Here is a 23,940-nt window from a genome sequence, read left to right on the forward strand (position 1 = left end):
GTACATTCCTAAAGAGTATTTTATTTACCCAATCAAAATGATATAGAATAAACTCTTATTATACAGCATGAAGATGCAGCCGCGTTTGTCTGTGTGTCATCATCATCATCAACTGAGCACCTCAGAGTGAGAAACCTTGGGTTTTGGCCGTGGTTCACCATGCAAGCCAAGAATGGATTGGCAGACTTTACACACCTTTGAGAACTTTATGGGGAACTTTCAGGCATGCAGGTTTCCTTACGTTTTCCTTCACCGTTAAAGCAAGTGATATATTCAATTAATTGAAACGCACATAACTCTGAAAAGTTAGAGGTTCGGACCCCCGACGCCCCTTATAAGAGGTCGACGTCTCTTACGCACTGCATTCCACCCGAATATGAGAATTCTATATCCAAAGTAACAAGTATTATTTGTATGAGGGGTAGGTGCGCACTAAAACTGAATTTTGAAAGACTGATTTTATGAAAACTAAACAAACGGGTTGCGCACTAAATACGAGTACTATCCGAATTTTACGAAAACGAAACTGGTTGCGCAGTAGATTTATAAATTTCAAAATTCGCATTTTACGACAACGAAAGCAAGTGCGTACTATAAATCATATCTCAACCTCATAGAAATATTTTAGTAGACCTCCGGCCAGAGATGAGTTTTATTATTTGTAAGTACTAAATATATCCGCGGATAGGAGTTATTATAGCGCATACATACAAAAATCTCAGTGGACGCTTATAACTATCGTGAGTAACCAACCAATCACTAATTGAATTTAGAATGTCTTTGAAAACGTGTTTGTGATCGGTTAGCGACTCAAAATGGTTAACGCCTACTGAGATTTTTGTCTCTATCATTTGTATGGGATTACGTAAAAGAAAGAGCGCTATACTAATTTCATTCCGCGGATAGAGTTAGGCTACTGCTACGGTTAGGTACTTTGGATCGAGAATTTACTCTCGGATTAAGATCGGATGCAATGCGTAAAGAGCCTTAATGTACGAAAACACATAAAAGCCGCGGGGTATTGAGAAATGTGTCGGCCATAATTTTATACAGGGCGTTATTACTGAAACTAAACGAGAAAAATTAGGTCAGCGTGCCCCGGGGATATTAGACGAACGCCTTATATCCGCTTGATACCTACACCTAAGTTATAATGTAGGTAATTGACTGGAGGTCTCGTGGGTTTAGTTAGATTTTTTATTTACTTGCTAGCGACCCGCCCCGGCTTCGCACGGATGCAATGTAGATAGATAGGTACTAACGTATGTGTGGTTTGTTAAGTATATTTCAAAAGAATAAGATAGCATTTTCAATGAAAGCTTTAATCGGTTTGATTTCTTCCGACATCTTAAACAATTATCGTCACATTTGAACAAATGAACACAAAACAATATTAAACTATCCGTACAAATCTTCCTCTTGAATTATTCCATTTATTAATGAAAACCGCATTAAAATCTGTTGCGTAGTTTAAAAGAACTAGGTAAGCGTAAAGCGTACCTACCTACCTACATAAGGACAGAAGACGGCGTGAATCGCCTTTGTTTTATACTATGTAGAGAGAGTAGTAGAAGCGGTGATAGCCTAGTGGTTAAGACGCCGGCCTCCTACTGGGCTGGTCGGGGGTTCGATCCCGAGCACCCACCTCTAATTTTTCGGAGTTATGTGTGTTTAAGCAATTGAATATAACTTGCATTAAAGTTCACATACATGACGTGTTCACTCCTTTCTGCAGGTGTGCGTTGAACCTCGAGGAATTTTCTTTAATGGATGTAGTCAAAGCTTACTTTGATTTAGAAAAATTAAAGAGCCACCTACCTATATTAAAAAAGTATATTAAGCGGCCTTTAACAAATTAAAGCCTAAACATGATTAAAGGCTGTATTTACGCCTAGGCATTTCAACTCGTATTAAGTACGTTGGTTTCACTAAAATCTGATACAATAACAACCAAAATCTCCAAGTAAACTCATTCCCCTATGTGATTAATGATAAGAGGTACGACCCTCAGCAATGAGAAAGACGAAGCGCAGAGAGAGTACACCTAAGTATATTGATGATAGGTTATCCGTCACAGCAGTGACTGTGGCTTAAAATCCTGTTTCTGGAATCTGGGTGCCAAAATATCGTTATTTTTATTTTAGGTAAGTTCATGTAGTAGGTACTAGCCATAAATGAGAAAGGCTCATAAACATTTGCTTTATGGTCACAACACAAATGGAATGGTAGATTTACAGCTTAAGTGTAGAAAGGGGGGCACTTAGCAAAGCGCTACAATCAGTAAGTGCTGCTAGATAAACGCTTTATGCTGTTTAATAAGCAAATGCAAGTAGAAAAGCTATAGCCTCAATATGGATTTATAATCTACTAGCTGATGCCCGCGACTTCGTTCGCGTGGATGTAGTTTTTTAAAAATCCCGTGGGAACTCTTTGATTTTCCGGGATAAAAAGTAGCCTATGTGCTAATCCAGAGTATAATCTATCTCCATTCTAAATTTCAGCCCAATCCGTCCAGTAGTTTTTGCGTGAAGGAGTAACAAACATACACACACACACACACACACACACACACACACACACACACACACACACACGCACACACACGCACACACACACACACACACACACACACACACACACGCACACACAAAGTTTCGCCTTTATAATTAATGATTAAACGAACTTACCTGTACGTGAAGTTCTATCATAATTATACGAGCGCCGAGTCCGAAGAGATTAGCAGGTCTTGATGTTATAACACAGGTAGTTACGCCTAGATGTCACCACTCTGCACTTAGTTGAGAAAAAAGTATTAATTAAATTTTTATTTTTCTTGTTGTGGGTAGGTATCGTCCATTTGCATTCTCGGTCGATTGTCGTCCATCATTTAGTTTAGAGCAAGAGATTCTGATATTCATTGATGTATTTCCGAGACACTAATTGGGGTGTGCGCACTGGGCGGGCGGGATTGCTAATCTCTTCGGACTCGGCGCTCGTATAATTATGATAGAACTTCACGTACAGGTAAGTTCGTTTAATCATTAATTATACTCGCGCCTCGTCCTCGAGATTAGCAGGTCTTGATGTTATAACACAGGTAGACTTTGAGAGTATTGCGGAAATATCATCAATGAAAAATAAAAGATTGTATCTAAATAGAGTATAATTATTATTATTATATCCTTTAGTACAATCAATAAACATAAGTTTTTTTTTTTTTCCGTAATCATACTGATTAAGTGAAAATTAATTAACTATTAACCTTATACTAGCTATCCTAACTAGTTGTAAACAATTATATGTATTAGGTACAATGTAAGTACCGTATTATGATTTTGCAAGTTGCGAGTGATTACACTAGATATAATTGACTGATCAAAAATATGATAAAGATTGATTAGTGATTGATTCTGCTAAAGTAGTATCATCATTATTAACAATACCGCTACTGGTTTATGAGGATGTTCTTAACGATGAGGTGCGTTCTATATGTATAACATAACACTGTAGTGGCTGGACATATTATGGCTGTTCTCTGTATAAAGAAGGGTAAACGAATAATGGGTTGTTGAAAGCCAAGTCTAGAAGTCTTTATTATGTCGGGAATTTTAATTGTGATACGATGAGAGAAGTTTTGAATATTACTATCTTTTATCTTCGAGAGAGTTTGGACTCTTTGTGCGGTCGACAGAGCTAGTAAGGTAATGGTTTTATTTGTAAGATTATCTACGGTTAATTGCACATTGGGGTGCCATGAGCTCAGTTTATTTAATACTAGGTTGGCATCTCAGGTTACATCTTTTTTTTTTATGCTATCATTATTAACTATTTCTTGGCTTAGTATCCGCGAAACGAATTGAGTGTGCCGTATTGGTAACAATCATTAAAACGTTGGGTTAAAAAACAAATTACCGTGGGTATAGATGCATCATAAATATATACCAAGTTAGTTTGACAGAAATACCACAATTTCTCCAAGTAAACATGGTAATGTTTCACGAAGTTAGGTGCTAATGATGTCAACATTATTTCAAGAGATAATTCTGATATGTTTTTTCTTGAAAATGCATCTCGGATAATACCCGGATAATGCCACCAGGGTAATAGAGCCGTGCATTCGGCAGGAGCTACAATGAGAGAATTATAAGGCATGGCTTTTAAGGAAAAAAGTCACAGTATCCGAAATAAGAGGTATCTTAACAAGGGGTACCATGGCTGTGTAGGCCAAAAGGAGTACAACCATGATACCGCGTGCTTTGTCTGTAATTATTTTTCTAAGCGTCTTAAGTATCACTGACATAAGCGGAAACGCGTATAACTATAATCTGACCATGAAACTGTAAATGAGTCTATAGCGAATGTCTGCGTCAAAACTCCCAATCAGACAGCTCCCATTCTATGACTGGGTGAGTTCTACGTGATTCATAGTCTGCAATTGTATTGTCATTAGATTTAATGTAAGATGCGAAAACGAGAAGGCACTACTCCCATCCATCACGAGTAATTATTGTGAGATGAGGGTACCGTATACCACTCATTTTATTTATGTATTCTCTGCCCTTGAATTGTCAACATGTAGCAATATTTGGCAGTTAAAAAAGGTTTTTTGCGAAAATAATTAAAGCAATAATTGCAGCAAGCAGCTCTAAATAATTCTTATGTTGTTGTCGTTCATTATTCGACCACGATCCACTTGCAGACCTACCTTCACATGCGGCCCTCCACCCCATCGTTGAGGCGTCAGAAAATATCTCAACTTGGTAGGTAGACATCAATACTAATTCGATGAACAGAACTTTCGTTTTTTTTTTTTTTTTTTTATATCCAGTCGAAAACATGTTGAAGGGTAAATTCATTAAATTGTTGTAATCATCATGACCTTTCAAGTTGAGAAGTTTATATTTTTCCATTTCTTTAGTGTGCAACCATCCGTATTCGATGGTCGGACAAGGAGAAACTAATAAGCCTAATAGCTGAGCAAAAGTTCTAATTTTGCAACACTTAAATTTTTAGAAAATTTAAAGATGCGCTTTTATTCGCAATCTTTTATTCTGTTGGTAAGCCAATTTGAAAACTGTCTGAATCTATGATCATATCTAAAAATTTACATTTGGTCAAAAAGAAAGACTCTTTACTTCATTGGTAATGAAACCAAATGACACTAATAGTCTTTTGGTTAGATCTATGTTAGTTAAACATTCTGAACGGGAAGAACCCAACAATACTGTCAGTCAATCGTCTAAATAGACGGTAGAAAGAAGACCCGCGGAGCGCAATAATTCAGCTTTAGGTTTACATATTTTAGTAAATACGTATGCGGCCGTGCTTAGCCCAAATAGCAAGACCTTAAATCGAATAATTTACTCTCAAAAAAGAATCTTAAATATTTTCATGATTCTTCATGTATTTTAACTAAAAAAATACTCGTCTTTTAAGTAAATTGACGCCATTTGACAAACATATTATGTTATAATTTTTAATGTTGTTCTTAAATCCTCTAGTTCAAAATGATCCGTTTTAACAATTTTATTAAGATTTCTTAGATTCAAAATAAATCGCATCTTGCCACAAGATTCTGGTACCAGGAAAATACTTGAGAAAAAAAAAGTATTATATTTACATTATGTATTATATATATATACTTAAGTCCATGGAGACAAATTGAGAAACACTCTAAAATGAAGAAACATTTTGATATGGCTCCAAAATTGAGTAGCTAGTAATGAGGTCTTTCAATAGCCGAGTAAGTTGGGCTAGCCGCTAGCAGGAAGTATCTGTTGTACAACAGGTGATATAAATGGCATTTTATAACCTTTTAACCAGGATAGTACCAATAGTCAGTATAGTACTATTATCGTTGTAGCGAGCCCACAGTTGATAAAATTTAGATTAAAGTCTTGCATACTTAGCTGCATGTAATAGTGGCGACGGGAATCCGTTGCCTGGTAGCCCCGCGACGACGTCTTTGATGAGTGCGCGTGCGGCGCGGCGGCGGCGCACGATCCGTCCCACTGTGCGGCGGTGGGTAATTCGCCGGGTGGCGCGGCGGCGGCGGCGGGGTGGTATGAAGCGTGCGGCGCGGCAAGCTCACGGTTCCTTGGTGGCCCCGCTGGCGGCCTACTGGCCTTGCATTTTAAATTTCTCGATGTCAGTCCTTCATAATTCGTCTAGTTGAGTACAATTTGGCAATAGGTACGAAATACCCATTTTAGTTTAATTAAGTTCTTACGGTCTTCCTTATTAGGACCGTCTCTTACAACATGTAATAAACGATTTGCAAATTCGTTGCGTATTTATTATTAGTTACAGGTAGGATCATCACTGCGCAGTAAATCAATCATAGTTTTCAATCAAATACCAAAGGCGTTTAGAAAACTTACATTAAACTTATTTCAATTAAGGTTTAAACGGTGGCTAATAGAAAGGTGTTTCTACACAATGGATAAATTTTTGAAATTCAAAGAATAGTTTAAATATTAATCTTTAATATGAATGACTTTGTAACTTAAATATGAATGACTTTGTACAAATTTTACATGCCTGATTATGTAAGGTGAAACATTTCTACTGGACAATATGTACTTAATAATATCTCTAAAATCTCCATGTCCAGATCAAGACATTTGTATCATGAGCAAAAAGGGTCTTCGGGGGAAGATCTGTGTCATTGCTAGGGCCTGGTGGAGGCACAAAGTTGTTGTTAAAAATCTGAGCTGTGTTGTCTTCAGTTTGTCATTCTAGTAGTAAATCTTCTATTCACATTTCAAGCGTATCCGAAATTTATCATAGATATTTTTTAAAAATTTGTAAGCTAATTAATTTACTTATAAGGTGGACCCTTAGGAGGCCCCTGAGAAATTTTCATAATTTATTATTCTTTAAACAAAGAATTAGCAAGTCATCTGTAAGCTAAATAATTTAACTATAAGGTGGACCCTCAAGAGGCCCCTGACAAATTTTCGTAATTTATTATTCTTTAAACAAAGAATTAGCAAGTCATATGATTGCATTCCGGGCGTATAAGAAATTTATCATAGATATGATATTTTCAAGGTTTGTAAGCTAAATAATTTACCTATAAGGTGGACCCTCAAGAGGCCCCTGACAAATTTTCATAATTTATTATTCTTTAAACAAAGAATTAGCAAGTCATCTGGTCGCATTGCGAGCGTATAAGAAATTTATCATAGATATGATATTAATCATTTCAAAGTTTATAAGCTAAATAGCTTATTTATAATGTGGACCTTAAGAAGTCCCTGACAAATTTTCGCAATTTATTATTCTTTAAACAGAAAATATACGTTTATAGTATATTAATTATTATTAATAAGTCAGGGTACCTTATAAATTTGTCAGTTTTATTAGGCAAGGTTAAAATCCCCAGCGGAAGGAATGCCATTCGTATTCTAATGCTTTGAAACAGCCCCAATGACTGTTCAGGTTGCATTTAATTATTCAGTACGTAAATACGTATAGGCCAGAGAGATCATATTTCAATGCGTCGAAGCAGCCCCAATGACTGTTCAGGTGCATTTAAATATTTAGTACGTGAACACGTAAAGGCCAGAGAAATCATGTTTTAATGCGTCGAAGCAGCCCCAATGACTGTTCAGGTTGCATTTAAATATTCAGTACGTAAACACGTACAGGCCAGAGAGATCATATTATTATAATGCGTCGAAGCAGCCTCAATGACTGTTTAGGTTGCATTTAAATATTTAGTACGTAAATACGTACAGGCCCGAGAGATCATAATTTAATGCGTCGAAGCAGCCCCAATGACTGTTCAGGTTGCATTTAAATATTCAGTACGTAAACACGTGCGAGCAAAAGAGATGATATTATATATCACTTTAAAACAAAAATATGTAAATACCTGCTCCAAATTCGTCTTCTACTACAGCAATAGCTTGCAAGTTACACGATACACATTTATACACATTACACAGCAATACACTCTCCGAAACACTTATCTTCCGTTTACGAATTTTAAGTTCTAACTTTCGTATTTTATTCTTATAATAATGGTCCTAGATCCTTTACATTTGGACATTTTTATACCGAACAGTGCGAAAACGCTTAAAAGATGTTGAGTGGTTGAGCACTAGAACGCGAATGATGGACGACAATCGACCGAGAATGCAAATGGACGATACCTACCCACAACAAGAAAAATAAAAATTTAATTAATACTTTTTTCTCAACTAAGTGCAGAGTGGTGACATCTAGGCGTAACTACCTGTGTTATAACATCAAGACCTGCTAATCTCGAGGACGAGGCGCGAGTATAATATTAGTGTGATATCTACTCATATTACAAAAATGTAAAGTTTGTAAGTTTGTTTGTAGGGGGTAATCTCTGGAACTATTGAAGCGATTTAGATATTTTTTTTGACAAGTAGAAAGCCACATTATGCTGAGTGACTTAGGCTTTATTTTATTTTCAAAAATTATGGATACAGTACGATAAGCTACCGTGCGAAGCCGGCGCGGGTCGCTAATTGGCGCGTGTGGGGCGAACTTAAGTTCTAAAGGTTCCGTTGTAGCTTCAAACTTATCCCTTGCATTATTTTGTCTGGTTCTGTTCTGAATTCTAAATCTAGTGCCATTCTTTTCCACAGGAAGTACGAGTATTATGGAAGGGGTAGCAATAAATTGAGACCTGTCAATTAAATTAAAAATCAGTAGTTTAGAAATTGTGTTCCTACACAATCTCTAAACCCACTGATCTACTAGCGTCAATAATAATTATCGTACTTACAAGCTTAAAAATAGATAAATACGACAATTATAGCAGAGGTGAAAAGGTGAAAAACACTATGCTTTACATTTATAAAAAAAATGTGTTTAATTAGTAGGTACCTACCTACCCTATAGCCCGTAAAATTTTTGGCAATAATTTATTTGGTCTGATGGGAGGCTTTGGCTGTGATACCACCCTGCCCCCATTCAAGGTTGTACCGTAATGGCAATGGCATATTAGGTTCATACTTTGGCCTACCCGAAATCCAAAATCTACTCAGTTAACTACCTAGAGTACCCATAGGAGCCCTATTAAAGTCATAAATAAAACGCATTAACTTACTAATGTAGTGATGATGTAAGAAAAGAATGTTTTAACTTGTGCATACTTGGCTTCATCGCCGGTTAATTAAGTTCTTACCGGCGACAAGAGGCTTTCCAGGATGCTTCGTTATCTCGCGAAAATGAATAGCTCCATATAATTACTAGAAATTCCTGCGACTTTGTTAGCGTGGCAGGATATTTTGGAATATCTTTATCTATGGGTAGGTACGTACTACGTAGGTACCTACTTTTACTTCTTCTCCTTCTCTCTTTTACTCCCGCTAATAAGACCACGGTGCTTAAGTACCACTGGACACGGGAGGTTCCTTTCATTAGTTCTTGTTTGATTGTCTTTTGTTGAATTTGTAAGATAATCATGATAAAATTTAATTAGGTAAGTACGTAAACTAGCTATACTAAAATAGTATATTTATAAAGTACCTACGCTTATGCACAAGGTAGTAGGTACCTAAGTATAGAAAGAGCTGTTGGTGCTGAATTTACGCCTTAACACAGGGATATTAACATAAAAAAACAGACAAATTGTAAGCATAAAAACTTAATTGAATAAACGACCTCGTTTGTGGGCAAGCAAACAAAACGCCAAAGAAGTATTCAAGTATTGGAAGTTGCGGGCTCTTGCATTTAAAATAGAAATATAAGGAGACACAGGGCGGAGGATTTTTCCACCGCTTTTTAGCATTGAGTTATAGACCATAGAGATACATTTTTTTTTAAATAAGACGTCAGAATGGTAAGACGTCAGAGGGCTTTTTATTTGCCTGAGTGGCTGGTAAAAGGAAAACTCCAACTCCATAAGCATACAACTCGAAAAAGTAAGAAAAGGGCACGCTTTACTATATTAATATTACTAGTGGTTCACCCCGAACTGAGACCTCGCGGTATCCCATAGTTCACATAAGATAATTTTAACTATATGTAGGTATATTGTAACGGGCAGAAGACAGTACGATATATTATTACCATTAGGTATTGTGCAGTTATGTTAAAAATACTGATGCCCATTAAAATCTTTGAGAAATTGAACCTCCTCCTTTTTGAAGTCGGTTAAAAAAGCCGCATATCCAATATAAAATCAAAAAGGGCTAAGGGCGTTTGCGGAAAACCACCTCTAGCATACCCCCTCTAGTACTTGGCAACTCTCTGAAAAAGTATCTCGAATAAAAACCCTAGGAACAAGTTACGCGGCGTTCGATGCTTCACGTTTCTTTTATAATAAGTTTGGATTTATTTCCTTTTGCACGTCTTTGCTAGGCAAGATCGCTATTTGAATAACGGTATTTTGCGGGACCTTTTATTTTTATTTGTGACTAGCTGATACCCGCGACTTCGTTCGCGTGGATGTAGGTTTTTTAAAATTCCCGTGGGAACTCTTTGATTTTCCGGGATAAAAAGTAGCCTATGTGCTAATCCAGGGTATAATCTAACTCCATTCTAAATTTCAGCCCAATCCGTCCAGTAGTTTTTGCGTGAAGGAGTAACAAACACACACACACACACACACACACACACACACACACACACACACACGCACACACACACACACACACACACACACACACACACACACGCACACACACGCACACACACACACACACACACACACACACACACACACACACACACACGCACACACAAACTTTCGCCTTTATAATATTAGTGTGATATCTACTCATATTACAAAAATGTAAAGTTTGTAAGTTTGTTTGTAGGGGGTAATCTCTGGAACTATTGAAGCGATTTAGATATTTTTTTTGACAAGTAGAAAGCCACATTATGCTGAGTGACTTAGGCTTTATTTTATTTTCAAAAATTATGGATACAGTACGATAAGCTACCGTGCGAAGCCGGCGCGGGTCGCTAATTGGCGCGTGTGGGGCGAACTTAAGTTCTAAAGGTTCCGTTGTAGCTTCAAACTTATCCCTTGCATTATTTTGTCTGGTTCTGTTCTGAATTCTAAATCTAGTGCCATTCTTTTCCACAGGAAGTACGAGTATTATGGAAGGGGTAGCAATAAATTGAGACCTGTCAATTAAATTAAAAATCAGTAGTTTAGAAATTGTGTTCCTACACAATCTCTAAACCCACTGATCTACTAGCGTCAATAATAATTATCGTACTTACAAGCTTAAAAATAGATAAATACGACAATTATAGCAGAGGTGAAAAGGTGAAAAACACTATGCTTTACATTTATAAAAAAAATGTGTTTAATTAGTAGGTACCTACCTACCCTATAGCCCGTAAAATTTTTGGCAATAATTTATTTGGTCTGATGGGAGGCTTTGGCTGTGATACCACCCTGCCCCCATTCAAGGTTGTACCGTAATGGCAATGGCATATTAGGTTCATACTTTGGCCTACCCGAAATCCAAAATCTACTCAGTTAACTACCTAGAGTACCCATAGGAGCCCTATTAAAGTCATAAATAAAACGCATTAACTTACTAATGTAGTGATGATGTAAGAAAAGAATGTTTTAACTTGTGCATACTTGGCTTCATCGCCGGTTAATTAAGTTCTTACCGGCGACAAGAGGCTTTCCAGGATGCTTCGTTATCTCGCGAAAATGAATAGCTCCATATAATTACTAGAAATTCCTGCGACTTTGTTAGCGTGGCAGGATATTTTGGAATATCTTTATCTATGGGTAGGTACGTACTACGTAGGTACCTACTTTTACTTCTTCTCCTTCTCTCTTTTACTCCCGCTAATAAGACCACGGTGCTTAAGTACCACTGGACACGGGAGGTTCCTTTCATTAGTTCTTGTTTGATTGTCTTTTGTTGAATTTGTAAGATAATCATGATAAAATTTAATTAGGTAAGTACGTAAACTAGCTATACTAAAATAGTATATTTATAAAGTACGCTTATGCACAAGGTAGTAGGTACCTAAGTATAGAAAGAGCTGTTGGTGCTGAATTTACGCCTTAACACAGGGATATTAACATAAAAAAACAGACAAATTGTAAGCATAAAAACTTAATTGAATAAACGACCTCGTTTGTGGGCAAGCAAACAAAACGCCAAAGAAGTATTCAAGTATTGGAAGTTGCGGGCTCTTGCATTTAAAATAGAAATATAAGGAGACACAGGGCGGAGGATTTTTCCACCGCTTTTTAGCATTGAGTTATAGACCATAGAGATACATTTTTTTTTAAATAAGACGTCAGAATGGTAAGACGTCAGAGGGCTTTTTATTTGCCTGAGTGGCTGGTAAAAGGAAAACTCCAACTCCATAAGCATACAACTCGAAAAAGTAAGAAAAGGGCACGCTTTACTATATTAATATTACTAGTGGTTCACCCCGAACTGAGACCTCGCGGTATCCCATAGTTCACATAAGATAATTTTAACTATATGTAGGTATATTGTAACGGGCAGAAGACAGTACGATATATTATTACCATTAGGTATTGTGCAGTTATGTTAAAAATACTGATGCCCATTAAAATCTTTGAGAAATTGAACCTCCTCCTTTTTGAAGTCGGTTAAAAAAGCCGCATATCCAATATAAAATCAAAAAGGGCTAAGGGCGTTTGCGGAAAACCACCTCTAGCATACCCCCTCTAGTACTTGGCAACTCTCTGAAAAAGTATCTCGAATAAAAACCCTAGGAACAAGTTACGCGGCGTTCGATGCTTCACGTTTCTTTTATAATAAGTTTGGATTTATTTCCTTTTGCACGTCTTTGCTAGGCAAGATCGCTATTTGAATAACGGTATTTTGCGGGACCTTTTATTTTTATTTGTGACTAGCTGATACCCGCGACTTCGTTCGCGTGGATGTAGGTTTTTTAAAATTCCCGTGGGAACTCTTTGATTTTCCGGGATAAAAAGTAGCCTATGTGCTAATCCAGGGTATAATCTAACTCCATTCTAAATTTCAGCCCAATCCGTCCAGTAGTTTTTGCGTGAAGGAGTAACAAACACACACACACACACACACACACACACACACACACACACACACACACACACACACACACACACACACATACAAACTTTCTCCTTTATAATATTAGTGTGACTAGCTTGTGCCCACGACTTCATCAGCGTAGACTACTTACACAAATTTCAAACCCCTATTTTACCCTCTTAAGCGTTGAAGTTTTTAAAATCCTTACTTTGCTGATGTCTACGACATAATAGCTATCTCCGACATAACAGCCCGACTCTTGTCAATCAGTACGTTGGTGCATCAGTCAGTTAGTCACCTTTTCTTTTTATATGTTTAGACTAGACGTTTCATATCAGTAGGCACGTATTTTTCAAAGTGGCTTCTTGAAGCACGTAAGTGCACTGTTACGGCGCATAGAAACTCTCGTGAAATTACTAAAAAAATCGTGAAACAAGCGAAAAAAACAATTTTGAAAAGATTGAAAAGAACGTCTTAATGTCCTGCGACATCTCTAGCGATAGGTAGGTACTTGTGGTAGGATTTTGTAGGGCAGGACAAATATAGGCATTATCCTTTTTTTCTTCTAGACAAGCGCGCTTCGTAGGCTGTATCATCACTTGCCAGCTGGTCTGATTGCAGCCAAGCGCTTATCTACACATAAATTAAAAAAATACTTCCAAGTTAAGTGGAATATTTCCCCAAGCAGTTTCTGTGTTAGTGGGTGTGTGTTATTTAGATTAGCTCTGTGACAAGTTACGCGGAACGAGCTCAAAGACTGTGCCACATAGGTAGGTACTCGTAGTAAGTAACTCTGAGATTAACGTCTGAGAAGGAACTATTTAACTTGTGAACTGAGGTTCAGGTAGGAGTTCGTTTTTGTTGCTTATTTACAAGTACCTAGTACCGTATATGTTGAAAGTCATGGATCTTGCTAATTTTTGAACAAAGTAATCTATGTATACATATATATTTAATTATTACGTATGTAGACGTTATAATATCTCACGTAACATATACGAGTAAAGCACAGGCCACAATGCGGTTTGCTAACTTTGTTTAGCTTAGTTCTCATAGCTGCGGCTTCTTTTCATACTTCGGTTCTCATCGCGAACTACGAAGCTAAACTAAGCTATCTAATTTAACTATGTAAGCTAGCTAACCTGACAAAGTGTAGCGTGAGGCGCTCTCCACCCTACACAGCGCAAGATGAACCGACGAAGCGACGATTGTAGAGGGGAATGGTTGGATGCGGATGAAACTGAAGACTACCGAGTGTATTAGCGTACATTAGGAAAGCTCTATATCGTACTGTGGATGTCCACACGATAATGAACATGATGTAGTATCTTATCCTAAACCATCCTTTTACTTGTAGGTACCTACCTATTGAGTTTTTCCTTTAGATTCCTATAAACCATCTAATCTAGATGGTCAGTCCGAGAGTCGGTATAAGGGGTGACTTAGGTACTTAGGGTTAATAAGCGTTGTTTAAATTCATTGGAGACACTTTTCATGACTTATAAGTGAGGGTTGTAGTCCATGTTATCTCTTAAAGCGAGAGTAGGTATTGTTAGTTCGCCCACGGAGGCTCGGTTAATCTAAAGGTTGTAATCCTGACGTATCCGGTTTAACATTATCCATGTTTAGTTGAATTAGTTCATCTCTTTAATCTTAATCATCTTATTGAAGTGGGATAGCAGTTTATTAATTTCAATAAAATTATCTTAATGGTCATCCTGACGTTGCATCAAATATTTAAAAACAAGTTATTTTTTACCGTAATTAACCATAGACCATAGTGGACTTTGAAATCACAGAGAGACATTTATTTTAATCCTAATCCTAATAAATCTTCTAATTCAATCTTTTACAAATCGTTCCATAAGTTAGGGATTTCAGCTTAGCTAATAGCCACTCTACCGGTAAAGCTGGACCGATAAGCGACTTAGCTTAGATGTAACGTAGAAGCCATTTAGTGGTATAGTGCCTTGTAACTGTATTATCTAGATGTCTTCTCTGGTACAAGAAGCCTTTCTTTAATACATTGGAAGAACAAAAGTCCCAGGTTTGGGAGAGTCAATTTGAAAAGTTATGACAAATTTTACTTTTATTTTAATTTTTCTATTTACTATGTTTAACACAAATTAATGTATTTGCATGCCAGCTTGGCGTGATACAGCTGGACCAGTATTTGTATAATTACAGTATCAGCAAATAAATAAATTGAATTTAATTTAATTTAATTCTTTTTTCTTTGATCTTCGACCCTGTCCCAGAAGAATTCTCGCTGCTGGCAGTATTCTTACAATTCGCTCGGACTATAACAAATTCCCGTCTCCAGAACCAGATAGGCTCCGTTCAGGTAAATCATACAAATATTCAGTCAGGATTATACAGTATTCACACAATTGAAAAAGAAACAAAGTGAAAGATAATAATATTATAATATATCAGAAAGTTCGCAAAAAAGATCTGAAAAAAGTTTCTTTGAAAACGAGACAACTTTCGTGCCAGTTCTCTGCTCTGGGTGTTCTAGTGTTTAAACTCTCGTGAGAGATTTCTCCTCTGGGTGTTACGAGTAGGTATCTCTCGTTTCCTCCTTCCTTTCTATTCCCTATCTTCTCTCCTCTTCATTATAGTCTCAACATCTACCCGGACATCTGCTATTCCTCTTTATACAGACGAAATCCTTAACAGACTCTGCCCAGTCTTAATTACTGTGCTCTGGTGACAATCCTGAAAAAGTAAACAATTTCTCGTAACCTGAAATGTCGAGTCAAATACAGCTAAAGTGAAAAAAGGGACGCGATAATGAAATAAAAGCAATATTTATAAGTAGGCCGCGGGACAAAATATAATTTATTTCAATTTGATATTTTGTTATTGGAAGCAACAGTTTCTACCATCCTACAGGGCTATTCTCTAAGTGAAAAGCCTTACTTCAACAGTGTCGCATCTACGAAATAAAACACGAGTATTTAACTCAGTAGCGCTGGCTATAAGGCTGTGTAACAGGCGTAGAATCTTAATGATATGTACAAAACCGACGGCCGGGTCGCAGTTTCAGTAGATCGTATTCAAGTAGCCTTCGTCGGCTTTGTACTTAAATAATTGAACCTGGGTCGGATGGTCTACTAAGGCTACATTTGGCTTGTAGGCTGCTTATACTCGTATACTGTTAACAAGACTAGATTTTTTTTTTGTTTTTATCTTGTCCATCTTGCTTTACCAACAGGGCAAAAGGAAGACAAGTGTTTCCCTCATGATCAACTATTGCATTTTTGTGTCACAGCAAGAACAGATAATTTAGAATGGATTTAGTTTATTTTTCGGAGGGCAAATATTTAATCTTTTTCAATGATTATAATATAATTTAACTTCTATCCTATTAATGTGTATTAAGTGGTTTTCCTATTGACTTTCTTTTGCTAAACGAAAACACTTAACAACAACAAACAATATATTTTCATGAAATATGTTTCGTCGTCGAACTCAACGACGAGCACAGCGTTTCAGAAAATATTATACGACAGGATACATAGGTGTGAACGAAAGCTGCGCGTAGCCGGCGAGCGACCAGTGAGTGACGCGATTTATCATTGTATGGACGTTATCGCAACGCACTGAGCTTTTAACCGCGCGAATTTCAATTTGAAAATCGGGCGTTTTCCATTAGCTTTTGTATGATGTGCGGATTTTTTGTTTAATTAAAATATAAGTGTTTTGTAGTGTCGTGATTGCTTGTATGGATTTGTTCGGTGAACATCACAGGGTCAGTATATTTAGTTTTTTTTAAACTTTGTATATTATGTTATGGGCGTATGATTTTTAAGAAAAAAAAAATTGGTTTCAGATTTCTTAATTTAGTGCTAGGTACTGGTAGTTAATTGGCACTTATCTAATGCGTTTGAAGATAGGTAGAGTGTGCTGATCAGGCTAGTAGTTTTTTTCAGCCAATTATCTTAACAACTCTGACAGCTAACGGCAAACGAAGTGTTATCAAATTAAACGCTATTAGTGTGCAGATTAGCGTGCGTTCATCTTAAGTGCTTTTTACGAACGGAAGTAGCTAGTCCTTAGTCTTAGGTAACTATCTGTCTTACTCCAGTTTCGTACAAAGGCTATATATATTTTGCTGAAAAGTGAAATGTAATTCTTTCAGTTACTTATTCAACTTTGAGATAGTAGATGAAGCCGCCTAATTTTGCTCAAACTTTTTTAATTTTTTATTCCGATACAAGTTAGCCCTTGACTGCGATCTCACCTTATGGTAAGTGATGATACAGTCTAAGATGGAAGCAGGCTTACTTAAAAGGGGTATGGTAGTTTCATTAAACTCGTACCCCTGGTTGGGTTCTATGAGACCTCTCTGACGCAGTGAAGAACGCTCTCTTCTAAGCAGGAGGTCCCGAGTTTGATTCTCGGGAGGGGCAATTCGAGAATTTATAATTTCTGAATTGTCTCTGGTTTGATCTTTGGTTTGGTAAAGCCGTACTGCCAAGCGATTTTAGCGTTCTGGTACGATGCCGTGTAGAAACTGATAAGGAATCAAACTATCATATCCTTTTAAGTTACTCGTAGCTTGCTAGCTTATGGATAGGCGCTTTCCATCTTAGGCTGCATCGTCTCCCATTTGTTGTGATTACAGACAAGCATAAGCCCATTTAGTTATTAAAAAAAACACCAGCTAAGATCGCAGTCAAGGGTTTGATATGGGAATAAAAAAAGCTACGCCTGATTTTATTCGCTTATCCAGTTATACGTTGAGGCAGATCCATTTGGCGGGTAATTCCTACGCTCTGCTTTGTTTTTTCCGTGGCTTTCACGCTTTTCCTCTTCTTTGTAATATGTCACCACATAATGAGCTTCAACATCAAAAAGGAATTGACGTAAGTATAGGAGATAGTACCCAGGATCTTGCTGGAATAACTTATGGTAGTCATTTAAAAGAAGTAGCATGCGTTTATAGTGAAGACTTTGACTCTACCTTGTAGACAGCTATCTCTTTTAATCTCGTGCATTTTATAACTGTCTTACTATGACTAAGTAAGACGGTTATAAAATACCGGATACCAGTGATAGCGGATTTTATATACCAGGCAATATGAACGTAACATATCTATCGTATGTAGCCTGTAGGTATAAAGCATGTATAAAGGTAAATATTATATCATAGTTTGGAACGTAAAATGCAACATCCCGTCTCAAACGAACTATGTAGTTACACTGTTTTTTATTCGATATCAAACTAACTCTTGACAGTCATTAGATTATCAAGCTGCCTCATGTATCATGATAGAAGGCTAACCTGCAGCCCGAGCACAATCGGTGCGACACCTCTCTCGCGGCTTGTGCAATATTTTGACGATTAAAAACCAAGATTTTTTTGTCACACTCAGTTGTCTGTGCTCGGACTAGCGGAAACGCTACGGCAGTTCAAAAAGCCCCATAGTCCTAAGTCTTTATCGTTAGAATGGTATGTAAAAGGTTTTTAAGTATAAAGGTTTTTCTTACTGTAGAACTTAGGCAAGTTCAACATAACTAATATCAACTTTTCTTCTCTAACTAAGCGTATTTAAGCTTGAGAGTAGGTAAGTATGTACAACAATAGTCCGGCTGAAATTAGTTCACCTTTTGAATTTCAGTCTGCTCTGTGGATCATTATGACTTCGACCTAGGGAACTTTCCTATATACCTATTTAAAAATAATTTTAAAATGATCTATAATAATCGGCTTTCCTCCAAAAAAACATCGTAAATCGACTACCTACCTATCTCTCAATTATTTTTAAATTAAACGAAAATACTAAAAAACTGAAAAATTAATTGAAAAGTTCAAATAAAATTTTCCATTATACTCCGAAATAAGTATGATCGACTAGATGCAATAAGACTAAAACGAAATAAGGCATTTGAAATAAAATAAAATTTTCTATTAAGCCACTTCAATATTCACTCAACCATTTACCTACACGTCTATTTGAGCAAATCCATTAGCTCTGAAATTCTTGTTGGAGTCGTTGTTTTTTTTCATGGCTTTTACGATTTTCCGTCGATATCTTTCTATAATGAGTTACGGTATTAAAAAGAAATATCCATTATATTGACATAAAGAAATAATAAATGCTGTGTAAAAAGTACCTTTAGCTTTGATATCATGAAATATTGAGCTAGAAAGTTAATAAGTTATAAATATGCTTCTCATTAAACCTATATAGTTATACCAATATAGTTTAAATAATAATTCTTGGTAAAATCTTCAGTTTTTTCACGTAACTAACGATTTTTCTCATGATATTTTTCGATAAATAATAAGTTTCACCATTAAAAATATTAAAATTTTAGTGACGTAAAGAAAAAATGCACATTGAAACCATTTTCTTGCTTTTGAGATTAATAAACATTAAATTTATAAATATAAACTTTTTATATCATAAAAATATTTTTAGAACTAGAAACTCATAAAACTTACAACAAAAAGTAAGTATAAAATATTTCTGAAGAAATAATTTTTGGTAAGCAAGGAGAGGATTTGTATCTTTAGGTAAGTAGGTAAGTATAACCGGAAGAGGAGTTTTCTTCGAGCTTAGAGAATTTCACTAAGTCGTGTAACTTTCTATGAAACTATATATTTTTACGGAAATCTGACAAACCATAGACAGATATTAGGTTATAGAGTATGCCTTTAAAATTCCATTGAGTTTGACTGCTTATTAATGAGAATAGAAGTTCGTTTGTATGGGGCATTCGCGTTATTGAAGAAAACCGGTCAAGTGCGACTCCGATTTCAAAGGATTTCGTACCATCATACAATATAGGACTTAGGTGATATTTAACTACAACTTCACGGTTTCCGGATTTTTTCCTTTACTTGTGCTATAAGACCTCCTACATGGCAAATTTCATGATTCTAGGTCAACGGGAAGAACCTTATAGGTTTTCTTGACAGACACGACGGACGGACGGACGGACAGAGAGACAGAAAGACAATAAAGTGATCCTATAAAGGTTCCGTTTTTCCTTTTGAGGTAAGATACCCTAAAAACTGCCAAAATTTCTAAAACAATTTAAAGAACACACAAGTTGAATAAGATACAAAACGGATGATCCGTTAAATCGTCAGCGTATAAACAAACAATAAAATTTATGAACCGAAGGGATGGACACTATTATGTCTTGCGGAACGACGAAGGTGTGTCCCTATACACCATTTATTACCGCTAGCTTAATCGAGAAACTTCGATTGACACCGAGTTCAGCTAGGGTTGACTACCTAGAACGTGTTTGGCCCCGTAGCCTAAGAAAAGATACAAAAAAACAGAGATCACACAATAATTTTGAAATAACTATGCCTTCCAACTGAGAAGAACAAGACAAACGTAGCACTACCACTTTTTTCAACTAAAACGGACAGTGTTATAAACTGAAAAAGTTGTAAACTAACAAACCGGACAAACATTTGTGATGTAACGCATTTCCCCATATTAGGTTCATCTTTCAGGATTTTCTTTGTTGAATGAATTGGATCCGTAACTATTTTTCTGAGATAAACAACGTTTTCCCGTTTGTCTTTAACTTTGCCAACTTTATTTCTATTTCTACATCATAATAAGTAATTGATCAGCTTGAAAACAGGTTTCCATTGTGGTGGATGATACTCTGAAAGTTGTGTCAGCCCTAGTGTTGCCACGTCAATCACTATTAGGTAAGAGTACGTGAGCGAAGTAGTAATGTTACGGATTTTCGGGACTGAACAGTTAAAACACGAACTGCACCTTACGATATTTTACCACTTAGCCGGTTTGGTAAGTTATTGGTCTATAAGGTTTCTGTGCTGGCGGGAAATGGTACTTACTTAGTTTACTCACCGCTTACGAGCAAGAAAGTTAACTGCGCTAAACAATTTGTTCAATTTAATTAAGTCTCAAGAAATTCTTTACTTACCTACTACATTTCTTTTACTATACTTATATATACTACTAGCGACCCGCCCCGGCTTCGCACGGGTGGACATTTACTTTTATTCTATGGAAAAGTGGTTATAATGGCTAAAATATAAATGTTTGGTTTATACTATCGCGGACTTTTTTGTAGGCATTATTGAGTTCTACAACTTTTCTATAGAAGTCAACCATACATCTCTAACCATTTAGGCAGCGTTCGCGAGAATCGTTAACGTACGGCAGTTTTTTTGACGCCTGACTCCACAATTTTCACTACCACGAAAAATCCTATCTATTTTCCGGGATAAAATATAACCTATACGGATTCGGAAGAATCCCTCTAAGTAATGGTAAAAGAAATTTTGAAATCGGTCCAGTAGTTTTTGAGCCTATTCAATACAAACATACAAAAATACAAAAATACAAAGGTTTCCTCTTTATAATATTAGTATAGATAAATTATATATACTATATATATATATATATATACTTACTCTCCAGAATTTTCACGGTGTGATCATCGCAATCACTTACCTAATTGGCTGATTTTGACAGTAGATCGCTATTTTTTATTGTTGCATGGCTAAAGAATTCATTTGTGCACCAAAACCACCAATCAACCTCTAACAACGTTTGGGATTACCGCAATTTGAATTTGTGATTGTGAGTTTCACAAACCGTGTTACGGCGACCGAATGTTTATAATGATGGAACGCAAACTTGCCCAAAGTTTCCTGCCCATTATTCTTGTTAGATGCTCAAATGCTCAAACAGGTGGTAGATTGTTCTAAACTGACTCAATATTTGACGATTGAAAGGAGCTTTGTAAAAGCCTAGTTCAATAAACCGAGTTCAATAGTTTGTTTAGGGAAGTTGAAGGGACGGGAGATAATTGTTACATCAGTGAATTCGAGTTTTACGTACCTAAATAAATTTCAGTTTGAAATATGTCGACGTTGACATCTGAATAATTTATTTTGTTAATCAGAGATATTGGCTCGAAGACTTGGATGAAATAATTATCCAAGCACGAGGCACGAGCATGACAACTGAGTCCTTATTTTTTAACCCCCGACCCAAAAAGAGGGGTGTTATAAGTTTGACGTGTGTATCTGTGTGTCTGTGTATCTGTGTATCTGTGTATCTGTGTATCTGTGTATCTGTGTATCTGTCTGTGGCATCGTAGCGCCTAAGCGAATGAACCGATTTTAATTTAGTTTTTTTTGTTTGAAAGGTGGCTTGATCGAGAGTGTTCTTAGCTATAATCCAAAAAAATTGGTTCAGCCGTTTAAGAGTTATCAGCTCTTTTCTAGTTTTCTTGTAGAAAAGAAGGTTAGATAACCGTTAGGTTCTTAATATTATGTCAATTGACAAATGTCAAGCTGTCAAGATGGACGTTGCCTAAATACATAATTATTTATTTGAAAATGATGTTTTGGAAAACTCAAATACTTTGGATCGTCGGGGGTGTTATAAATTTTTAATTTACACTTGTTAAAGATACGATACGATATCTTATTTTTTTCTTTTTTTTTTTTAAAGAATATTAGCCATTTTAATTATGACTAACATTCCCCTTTCCCCTCAAACTAAGCGTAAAGCTTGTGCTAGGAGTAGGTACGACAATAGTGCAACGGGTGGGGATTGAACCGCCATCCTTTCGGTTTTCAGACCGCTCCTATAACCGTTGAGCTATTGAGGCTTATATATGATCGTTACAAAGATATTAAAATCCAATAAGTATTCATTTTATTTCCAACCGGATCCAGAATTTACGTAATTTAAGTTATATTACTTAATTTAACGACACTGTATCGTTAAGAAATAATTCTATATTTCAAAATATGTACTTATATTTATTGCATACGTCAATCAAACACCGCGGTAGGTAGCTAACTGCTTTATTCATACACCCGCACTTATCCTACACTACACATCTCTTTCCTATAAAAAGTCTTATTTACTAGGTTTACATAGGGAACACTTAGGTAATTCATCTTAACACTTACCTATCTACTAATTAAGTATACCATAATTATCTGCTTTTCCTTCCCCCCTAACTAAAAACTTAAATCGTTAAAAAATAAACCTATTCTATTTTATCTGCTAAGAACTAATTGATGAAGTCTTTTAAGTACATTTTGTAATATAACCAAATTTATCAAAAACAAACTTTTTAACTTATCTCTCGTAACTAAGAAGTTATATTAGGTAATACTTATTTTAAAAAAATGCTAAAATGTACCACTTATCTAATTAATCAACCTGCCTCAATTGAAGCTTTCTATTCCTTAATTTTTTTTTTTTTTAATGCATGTATAATATTTTTATGTACATCCTTAGTTAAGTGTTTTTCTTAATAATTACTTCTCACTCTTTTTTACGTAGCCGGCACGCACTCTTAGGTCTTTCCATAATTTCAACTGGGGATTCTAGACATGGCGACCGTCCCCCGTCGTCGTCTAGCTCGGACGTCGGGGATAGTACCCACCCAGGTCGCGGCGGCGGCGTCGAGGTCGACGTTTGCTCCCCGCACTCCTGCGACTCCAACTGAGTTGTGGACTCCTCGACATCCTTCTCGGGTGAATACGACTCCTTGGCATTTTGGTTTCGTCTCCGCGGTCTTGTGTTTACATATTGATCCGTAATACTTATCTCCGTACTTTCTGGTTCTGATCCGGGTCCGACGTTCCATGAGAAACGACTATTCCTCAGTGGTAATATTTGATCTGTGTGTCTGCGACAAATATTTCCTTTGTTTAGCAATATTTTGTACGATACTGGCCCCGTTTTTTCTATTATATCCCCTTCGATCCATTTATTGTCCTTTGTGGAGTAATTTCGTGTTAATATTTTATCTCCGATATCGAATTTTCGAACGACTCCGCCCGAGCTTTCTATTTGCTTGCTTTGTGCATCCGCAACTATCTTCGATGTACTCGGGCGCATCGCGTCTAGTCTATTCCGCAGGCGCCTCCCTAACAGAGCTACTGCCGGTTCTACTC

The 23,940-nt window shown here is 36.5% G+C and overlaps 1 long non-coding RNA gene across 1 annotated transcript; it reads left to right on the plus strand.

Annotated features, from left to right (window-relative positions):
- The first annotated feature begins 765 nt into the window (after positions 1-765).
- On the plus strand, positions 766-19,666 carry LOC123879772. Its single transcript, XR_006799072.1, has 4 exons — positions 766-907; positions 10,013-10,019; positions 10,071-10,074; positions 19,655-19,666. It is a non-coding gene; the product is annotated as an uncharacterized LOC123879772 (long non-coding RNA).
- The last annotated feature ends 4,274 nt before the right edge of the window (positions 19,667-23,940 follow it).

Source organism: Maniola jurtina, chromosome W (genome assembly GCF_905333055.1).
Source record: "Maniola jurtina chromosome W, ilManJurt1.1, whole genome shotgun sequence".
NCBI lineage: Eukaryota > Metazoa > Arthropoda > Insecta > Lepidoptera > Nymphalidae > Maniola > Maniola jurtina.